This window comes from Eurosta solidaginis, chromosome 4 (genome assembly GCF_040869045.1).
Source record: "Eurosta solidaginis isolate ZX-2024a chromosome 4, ASM4086904v1, whole genome shotgun sequence".
Classification (NCBI taxonomy): domain Eukaryota; kingdom Metazoa; phylum Arthropoda; class Insecta; order Diptera; family Tephritidae; genus Eurosta; species Eurosta solidaginis.
In genome coordinates this window covers 37,739,040-37,749,129 of record NC_090322.1, presented here as the reverse complement: position 1 = coordinate 37,749,129, position 10,090 = coordinate 37,739,040, and the positions used below count along the sequence as shown (strand labels likewise).

The 10,090-nt window shown below is 41.0% G+C and overlaps 1 pseudogene; it reads right to left on the bottom strand.

The window, feature by feature from the left end:
• Positions 1-4,499: 4,499 nt before the first annotated feature.
• LOC137248476 (uncharacterized) lies at positions 4,500-9,447 on the bottom strand (annotated as a pseudogene).
• Positions 9,448-10,090: the final 643 nt, after the last annotated feature.

Sequence of the window (10,090 nt, the reverse complement as noted above, 5' to 3'; positions counted from 1 at the left end):
TTGGAAGCTGTAATTTGGCAGTCGTTGAAGATATAATGATGAAATTTGGCAGGAACGTTACTACTATTACTCTATATGCGCTAAATAAAACTTAGCAAAATTGGATGAAGAACACGCCCACTTTTTGAAAAAAAATTTTTTAAAATTCAAATTTTAACAAAAAATTTAATATCTTTACTGTATATAAGTAAATTAAGTCAAAATTCAACTCCAGTAATGATATGATGCAACAAAATACAAAAATAAAAGAAAATTTCAAAATGGGCGTGGCTCCGCCCATTTTCATTTAGTTTGTCTAGAATACTTTTATTGCCATAAGTCGAACAAAAATTTACCAATCCTTCTCAAATTTGGTAGGAGCATAGATTCTATGACGGTAACTGTTCTCTGTGAAAATGGGCGAAATCGGTGGAAGCCACGCCCAGTTTTTATACACAGTCCACCGTCTGTCCATCCGCTCGGCCGTTAACACAATAACTTGAGCAAAATCCGATATATCTTTACTAAACTTAGCCCACGTACTTACCTGAACTCACTTTTTCTTGGTATAAAAAATGGGCGAAATCTGAACATAACCACGCCCACTTTATCGATATCGAAAATTACGAAAAATGAAAAAAATGCCATAATTCTATACCAAATACGAAAAAAGGGATGAAACATGGTAACTGGATTGGTTTATTGACGCAAAATATAACATTGGAAAAAACTTTGTAAAATGGGTGTGACACCTACCATATTAAGTAGAAGAAAATGAAAAAGTTCTACAAGGCGAAATCAACAGCCCTTGGAATCTTGGCAGGAATACTGTTAGTGGTATTGCATATATAAATAAATTAGCAGTACCCGACAGATAATTTTCTGGATCACCTGGTCCACATTTTGGTCGATATCGCGAGAACGCCTTCACATATACATCTAAGGGCCACTCGCTTTTAAAACCCTCATTTATACCTTTAATTTGATATCCATATCGTACAAAAACATACCAGAGTCACCCCTGTCCCACCCTAATGGCGATATCTCGAAAAGGCGTCCACCTATAGACCTAGTGTCCACTCCCTCTTAAAATGCTCAGTAACACCTTTCGTTTGATACCCATATCGTACAAACATTCTAGAGTCACCCCTGGCCCATCCTAATGGCGATATCTCGAAAAGGCGTCCACCTATAGACCTAATGCCCACTCCCTCTTAAAATGCTCAGTAACACCTTTCGTTTGATACCCATATCGTACAAACATTCTAGAGTCACACCTGGCCCACCCTAATGGCGATATTTCGAAAAGGCGTCCACCTATAGAACTAAGGATTACTCCCTTTTAAAATACTCATTACCACCTTTCATTTGATACCCATATCGTACAAACACATTCTAGAGTCACCCTGGCCCACCCTAATGGCGATATCTCGAAAAGGCGTCCACCTATAGACCTAATGCCCACTCCCTCTTAAAATGCTCAGTAACACCTTTCGTTTGATACCCCTACCGTACAAACATTCTAGAGTCACCCTTGGTCCACCTTTATGGCGATATCCCGAAAAGGCGTCCACCTATAGAACTAAGGATTACTCCCTTTTAAAATACTCATTACCACCTTTCATTTGATACCCATATCGTACAAACACATTCTAGAGTCACCCTGGCCCACCCTAATGGCGATATCTCGAAAAGGCGTCCACCTATAGACCTAATTCCCACTCCCTCTTACAATGCTCAGTAACACCTTTCGTTTGATACCCATATCGTACAAACATTCTAGAGTCACCCTTGGTCCACCTTTATGGCGATATCTCGAAAAGGCGTCCACCTATAGAACTAAGGATTACTCCCTTTTAAAATACTCCTTACCACCTTTCATTTGATACCCATATCGTACAAACACATTCTAGAGTCACCCCTGGCCCACCCTAATGGCGATATCTCGAAAAGGCGTCCACCTATAGACCTAATGCCCACTCCCTCTTAAAATGCTCAGTAACACCTTTCGTTTGATACCCATATCGTACAAACATTCTAGAGTCACCCCTGGCCCACCCTAATGGCGATATCTCGAAAGGGCGTCCACCTATAGACCTAATGCCCACTCCCTCTTAAAATGCTCAGTAACACCTTTCGTTTGATGCACATATCGTACAAACGCATCCTAGAGTCACCCCTGGCCCACCCTAATGACGATATCTCGAAAAGGCGTCCACCTATAGACCTCATGCCCACTCCCTCTTAAAATGCTCAGTAACACCTTTCGTTTGATACCCATACCGTACAAACATTCTAGAGTCACCCCTGGCCCACCCTAATGGCGATATCTCGAAAAGGCGTCCACCTATAGACCTAATGCCCACTCCCTCTTAAAATGCTCAGTAACACCTTTCATTTGATTCCCATATCGTACAAACACATTCTAGAGACACCCCTGGTCCACTTTTATGGCGATATCTCGAAACGGCGTCCACCTATGGAACTAAGGATCACTCCTTTTCATAATACTCATTAACAGCTTTCATTTGATACCCATATCGTACAAACATATTCTAGAGTCACCCCTGGTCCACCTTTATGGCGATTTCTCGAAAAGGCGTTCACCTATAGAACTAAAGCCCATTCCCTTTTAAAATACTCATTACCACCTTTCATTTGATACCCATATCGTACGAACACATTATAGAATCACCCCTGGTCCACCATAATGGGGACATCTCGAAAAGGCGTCCACCGATAGACCTAAGGCCCACTCCCTCTTAAAATGCTCAGTAACACCTTTCATTTGATACCCATATCGTACAAACAAATTCTAGAGTCAGCCCTGGTCCACCTTTATGGCGATATCCCTAAATGGCGATCATCCATAGAACTATGGCCTACTCTCTCTTAAAATACTCTTTAATACCTTTCATTTGATACACATGTTATACAACCACATTCCAGGGTTACCCCAGATTGATTTTCCTTATTTTGTCTCCATAGCTCTCAACTGAGTATGTTATGTTCGGTTACACCCGAACTTAGCCTTCCTTACTTGTTCTATTTTTTTTTTTTCGAGTGTTATTTATACTGAAATAGTTTTTGCTTGGAAATTATGTCAAACTAATATTTGTTCTTAATGATAGTTATGATATTTTCTTAATTATAGACGTAACTGTTAATTTCGAAAATGTTAAATAAACAAAATTAAAGTTGCGTGTTTACTTTATACGAAGATACGAAAAGCGAAGAGAAAATAAATTTAAATTATATTCAAGGAAGTAGTAATCGAAGAAGCATGCATATGCTACTACATACATACATACAAACATACATAGGTATGTATATAATAAAATTAAAATTGGTACTTTTCCGCGTCACACATGAAAAAGACGCAGTAAAAGAAAAACCAAAGAAAACGCAAATAAATTAATTAAATTTCAATTAAAAACAATGCGTTCATAAAACTTTTAAGCAAACGCACGCCCTGCAACCCTTCTCTATTTTATAAGTTTCTTCATATGTGTGTATATTTGTTTGTGTACGTTTTGTACTTCGATGATTTAAGTAAAAAATTTCCCACAGCTTTGTGGCTTGAGCAAATACTTGTACACGCAGCTGTCAGCTTAGGAATACGCAACTACTTACTTGAGTTACTCAATTCATTAAAACTTACACATTTATTTAGTAAGGTCTATATGCGAAGATTAGACGGTTTCTCCAAACATCAATAGCATTTGCGTCGTACAGCGTACAGGAATAACTTTGAAGCTAACTGGCACTCAGCAGAAAAGCACACTTAAAGTGATAAGCGAAGAACTGAAGCTCCATCCATTCTTTTAGATACATTTTTTAATGGGTGTGATACGCGGGGATCACGTTAGACCAATATGTAAAGAAGTTCACCAGTGTTCTTATTCAGATCGGAACAGCCGGCTTTACACCCCCAAGAGTCAAATCAATATTAAATAGTTACTTACTTACAATACTTCGTTTCGTCCTCATTCACCATCAAACCCATCTCTACCGCTTCTTTTTCCAGTTTGGAGTAAGCAGAACTAACGGCGCGGGTGTTTAGGCCGATGATATCAATGCCATCAGCATATGCCAGTAATTGCACGCTTTTATAGTATATTGTTCCAGAGCGGTTATGTTCTGCAGATAGTATAATTTTCTCCAGCATCAAATTAAAAAAATCTCGCCATAGGGGGTCACCCTGTCTGAAATCTCGTTTAGTGCCGAATGGCTCGGAGAGGTCCTTCCCAGTTCTGACTGAGCTGATGGTGTTGCTCAACGTCATTTTGCACAGCCGTATAACTTTTCCAAATTCAGACATAGCGGCATATAGGCAGCTCTTTAAAATCGACGAAGACGTGATGTGCGTCGATTCATTTTTCCGGGGGTTTTCCAAGATTTTGCGCATTGTGAAATCGCGGTATTTCAATAGCTCCGCAGGCCGTATAACTTTCCCAAATTCAGTCATAGCGGCATATAGGCAGCTCTTTAAAATCGACGAAGACGTGATGTGCGTCGATTCATTTTTCGGGGGGTTTTTCCAAGATTTTTCGCATTGTGAAATTGCGGTATTTCAATAGCTCCGCAGGCAATCCATCAGCGTCCGCGATCTTGTTGTTTTTCAACCTGGTTATTGCTATTCTGACTTCGTCATAATCAGGTGGGGGGACATTTATTCCATCATCATCGATTGCGGGATCGGTTTCCTCATCCCTGTGAGGTAAATCACTGTCTCCATTTAAGAGAGCAGAGAAGTGTTCCCTGCATAATCTTAGTACTCTCTGGACATCAGATACAAGGTCGCCGTTTTAGTTCTTACAAGAGTTTGCCCGGTCTTAAAACCTACGGTCTGTTGCCGAATTTCTTCATAAAATTTTTGGGCGTTACTCCTGGTGATTAGCAGCTCAAGCTCTTCGCACTCACGCCTTTCTGCCTTTACTGTTTTGTTCCTGAAAAGGCGCCTCGCTTCCCATTTTAACTCACGATAGCGTTCACACACTCCTCTTGTTGCGCTCGATTTTAACGTAGCCCTGTAGGCAGCGTCTTTTCTTTCGGTTGCAACGCAGCATTCTTCATCGTACCAGTTGTTTTTCCGTGGCCACCGGTAACCAAGTTCTTCCTCGGCGGCAGCACGAAGAACGAATGCTCCTGCATTCCTTCCGGCTGAGTTGAGCTCTCAGAGAGCAGGTGTGAGAGTCGAGTTGCGAAATCATTGGCAGTCTGTTGCGATTGCAGCCTTTCGACGTCTAGCTTTCCTTGTATTTTTTGTTCCTTGGTTTTAGCCGCGCAGAGGTGGGTGCGTATTTTGGCTGGGACGAGATAATGGTCCGAGTCGATGTTAGGTCCTCCTATCGTGCGCACATCTAAAACACTGGAGGCATGCCGACCGTCTATCACAACGTGATCGATCTGATTGCGAGTATTTCGATCGGGGGACAGCCACGTAGCTTGGTGTATCTTTTTGTGCATAAACCTCGTGCTGGAAATAATCATGTTTCGAGCACCGGAAAAGTCAATCCGCCTCAGTACATTAGGAGAAGTTTCATTGTGTAGGCTGAACTTTCCGATTGTAGGGCCAAAAACACCTTCTTTGCCCACCCGAGAGTCATGACTATTAGTAGATAATTGATAGCAACCGTAAGTGGCCTTTGTGCGTGACCAGCATGTAGCCACAAATGATTTAAAGAAATTGTACCGACGAGTGGTATTAGAGTTAGCCCAGAAAATCTCCTTCGGTGAAACTACGCTACAAAATTGTGACCATTTTAAGTATGTCTCCCTCTCTCCGCAAGGAGCTAATCCCGAAATTTTCTGAACTAACCGCGAGATTTTGAGGCAAAAACCGCGGATCTTTCCGAAATGGCCGAAAGGCCTATTTCCTTAAATACAAATAAACAAAACCTTTCCAAATATAATTTTTTTAAATTTTCGCTTTACAAGCCTCCTAGATACTCATCCGCAAGTTAATGATATTGTTCTAGATCGTCAAACATACCATCGACGTCAACACTATGTTTCCATATTCATTAGTTGTGGACAATGTGATACTCTGAAGTCCAGCCATTCAATTCATAGATTTATGCCGATCACTTTGTCGGCCCGCAGGACACGCCGCCGCCGCCGGTATATAATAGAACCTACGCCGCTGCCGCCGATTAAATGAGCGGCGTAAACCTCTACCTCCCACCCACTAGATCCATGAGGAACTTGGGGTCGCCAGAGCTTCGGCTGTTAAAGAAACAGGATTCGCCACAGGTAGGTAAGGTTTGGAGAAGCTATATATTGCGTTGAAAACCTCTTGAAAGGGTTGGCTAAACAACCCCTTGACTCAATTTAGTATTTTTGTCGCTTCTTACGATAGACACAGCTGTCGCGGGTATATTTTAAGTCCCCTAGCCCGCTGAGGGTGCATCAGTTCTTCATTTTGTAGCAATACATAGATAGAAAGTCTCAGTATGTGAAATTAGGATGGTTACAAGGTATATGGTGAATTTAAATTTTTGTTCTATCTTTCGGGGCACCCCCCTAAAATATGCTATTAGATCAGAAAATGATTGTTGCAAAGTTTCAGGCCAATCCGATAATGTTAAAAGGTGCCTCATTGACGTCAAAATTAGGAAAAACAGCCATTTTTCAGAAAAAATTTTAGTGTTTCGTCAGTAAAAGTGAAACCATTTATGCCAGGAACTTGACTCGTACCTATACCATTGAATATTGTAATATCCTTAGACGTTTGCATGGAAATTCTGGAGGACCAGGGGTTGTGGGAGGAGAACTTTGTGCGGTGGTATCATTTACGAGGTTTCGTGAAGTCCCCGCATATCCAGTTGTATTTATAAATATAACTTATGAAAATGTTCTAAAGTTTATACAGAAAGTGATGAAGTGTTAATGTGCTGTTATAAATCGACTGCTAAGTGGATAATCACCCCATCTTCACCACCTCACGACAAAACATATCGAGTTTTTTTATTTCAGGTATGGTGTAATCGAAATGGTAACAGAGATAGGAAAATTGCAGAATAAGTACTTTAAAACCATGGCAAATTTATTTTTAATATATATATATATATATACATACATATATATCCTTTGTATGTGTGTTTGTGACTGAACTCCTAAACGACCAATGCGATATTGATGACATTTTGTGTGTATACTCATGGCGCTTTAAAGGTGCTTTATATTAGTAGCTTCGTCCGTCTCCTTTCTTACCTTTCTGCGGCAGTACGAAGTGCTTTGGAGGAATGCTCCCACTTCTCCTACATTCTGTCGGGTTGAGTTATGCTCTCGGAGAACAGGTGTGGGAGTCGAGTTGCGAAATCAGTGGCAGTATGTCGAGATTGCAGCTTGGTCCGAGTCGATGTTAGTTAGTAAGGTTATAATATGATGCATTCGTACCCTGTACAAGGCAGAAAAAGCAAACTTATTCCTATTAATCCATTCGGATACCACTGACTAGAGTAACGGTATTCTAACCTCACCATTTGGCATGGTACGTCTCTGCTGGAGCGTCCAACGTATCCCAATAAAACAGTGCTTTGTATTAGTCCAGTCAAGCGCGTTTGTACTTCAATATAGAAATCAAATGAAGACTAATTTCAGCTCAAAGGCAGCTGGCAGCTATTATTGTTTTATAAAATATCCGCTATAGGCGTTTGGCAAACCCTCTCAATGTAAGCCATGAAAATCTCTTAGATGTTGTCGTTGAGTGTCGTTGTTAGGTATTTTATTATTGAGACTGAAATCATACAATTTTGGAAGAAAAAAAATTTTTTCCTGAAACGGTCTAATACCACTTGTATTCAACCATTTTCTCACTTACCTAATCGTCTCTAAGTAGCGGTTACTTTTCTATTCACTTTTTGGGAAATTATTTTATATTGCAAAAGCGGTTGCTTGCTTTCCGTTATTATTGTTGTTGCAGTGCATATTGTCGTCTTAGCGGTTTGCGTAGACATTGCCTAATTTAAAATAATAAAAAACCAAAATTTACCGTAAATTTTCGATGTTGAGAATTACTAACGGATATTCATGCGTAATAATTCTATTTGGAGTGTACCTATAAGGTAGCCCAGTCATGTAGTAATGAACTCATTAAATGATCGGCGCAGCCTTTACAGCCTTGTGTCTTTCAGACTAGCTCAACCTTCTTACTGTCTAATATTAAAAATGTCTCCATATATCACTGGCCGTTCTTGGCATTGTGAGCCGCCGTACGCCATCGTACATATTGTCCCACAGCAGTAGAACGAGTACGGAGCCATGTGGCACACTAACTGTCACGTGGAACTTTTTTGTGCCAACAGATGTCTCGTATTCTAGCGGTCGACCCTCAAAGGTAGGTTAGGTTATGTTCAACTGGCCGGTCCATAAGGACCTCACATAAACTGATTGAGTCCGTAGTGTTACCAAAAGTTTGTTTTAACGACCAAACTGCAAAACCCTATCAAAAACCAGGACCTATGTTATAAAATAACTCCGTCCTCTTGGCAAATACTAAAAGTTTCCTAGGACTGAAGCCACTTGCTGCTTCTAGATCTGACAGCTGTATCACTCCTAATAGCTGGAGTCTTAGCCTGGCAAGTGCAGGGCACGAGCACAGAACGTGCTCGATCGTTTCCTCCTCCAACCCGCACTTCCTACATCTGCTATCACTGACCAGGCCTAATTTAAAGGCATGTGACGCCAGAAGGCAGTATCCAGTCAGAATACCCGTCATGAGTCTACAGTCCTCTCTTTTTAATGATAGAAGCAACTGTGTTAGTCTAAGGTCGTAAGATCTACACATAATCTTCGACACTTTACAGCCCCGCGCTTGAACCCACGCCTTTCCCGCTTGGTCGATCATGTGCACCTCTCGCCCTCGCTTAATCTCGCCCAATCTAGTTGGGACGTCTACGGAGCAAGCTTCAAGGGATGTGCCCTTTTTAGCTAGTTCGTCCGCTTTTTCATTCAATTTTCCCATTTTTTCATTTCTGTCCCGATTCTCTCCAAAGACTGCTTACACTGTAATACGCATTTAGATGCTGTGCTATGCGAGATTACCCTCAAAGGTAACTCCGTATAATTCTGCTCAAGTATTACTACACACCGAAATAATCCAGCATGTCCATAATTGTTACCCAATTAGCTATGATATAAGCCTTTTTACATCTAAGGATACTATGAATCAATATGCTTTATAGCCCTCTAGCCAAAGCGTGCCGCTTGTGGCCTACTGAACTGCCAGCTTAGCCATGTTCCGAATTGGTTTCTAGATATACTTCTCACCTCTTCGATTTGCCTTTCAAGGCGACTATAAATGACTCGCTCGACCAATTTGCCGGCGGAGTCAAGCAGGCATAAAGGTATGTAACTGGATATCTCCGCTCGATTTTTACCTGGCTTTAGCAAGAACACTAATAACTGATTTGTTGGGAATGTACCCTCAGTTTGTTGGGAATGTACCCTCAGTTGAACAGACATTGAGAAATTTTACAAATTTAGGTGTATTATGAGTTTCTGTCACCCAATCTGGCCCAGGAGCCGTATGGTCTTCAAGTCTTTTGGTAGATTGACGGACTTCGTCCACGGTGACATCCGCAAATGAATACACCGAGACATTTGATATCTGAGAAACCAGTTTTCTTTGCGTGGGAAATAGAGTATCGACCACGTTCTTAAGAAAGAATGAACATGTGGTCATCAGTTCTGCTTTCCCCTTTAATTTTTCAAGCCAACTTTATATCCTGTACCCCATGGATAATTTTCGTCATCATCGCAAAGGTTAAGAAAGCATTGTCATTTCTGCATCACTGTCGAATGGGGGAAGCTATATTCCGTCGTCAGGGATTAGAATCGGAATCGTTATCTCCTTCGAAAAATAGCAATGAGTACCAAAATTTTAATGTCATGGCAGGGAAGTCACTGTACATATTTTTCTAGCTTTCCATAAGAGGAGTATTTATCTTTGTCGATCGCATCATAATCAAAGTTCGCAGCCATCAACGACAATACTTGGCGTGAAAGCCTGTCTCCAAAACAAAACCAATACCGTCGATCCGTATTGCTCGTCTTTTCTCTTGAGCACTGCGACAGAGGTCGGAAGGCTTTGTCGTTCTAACTTACA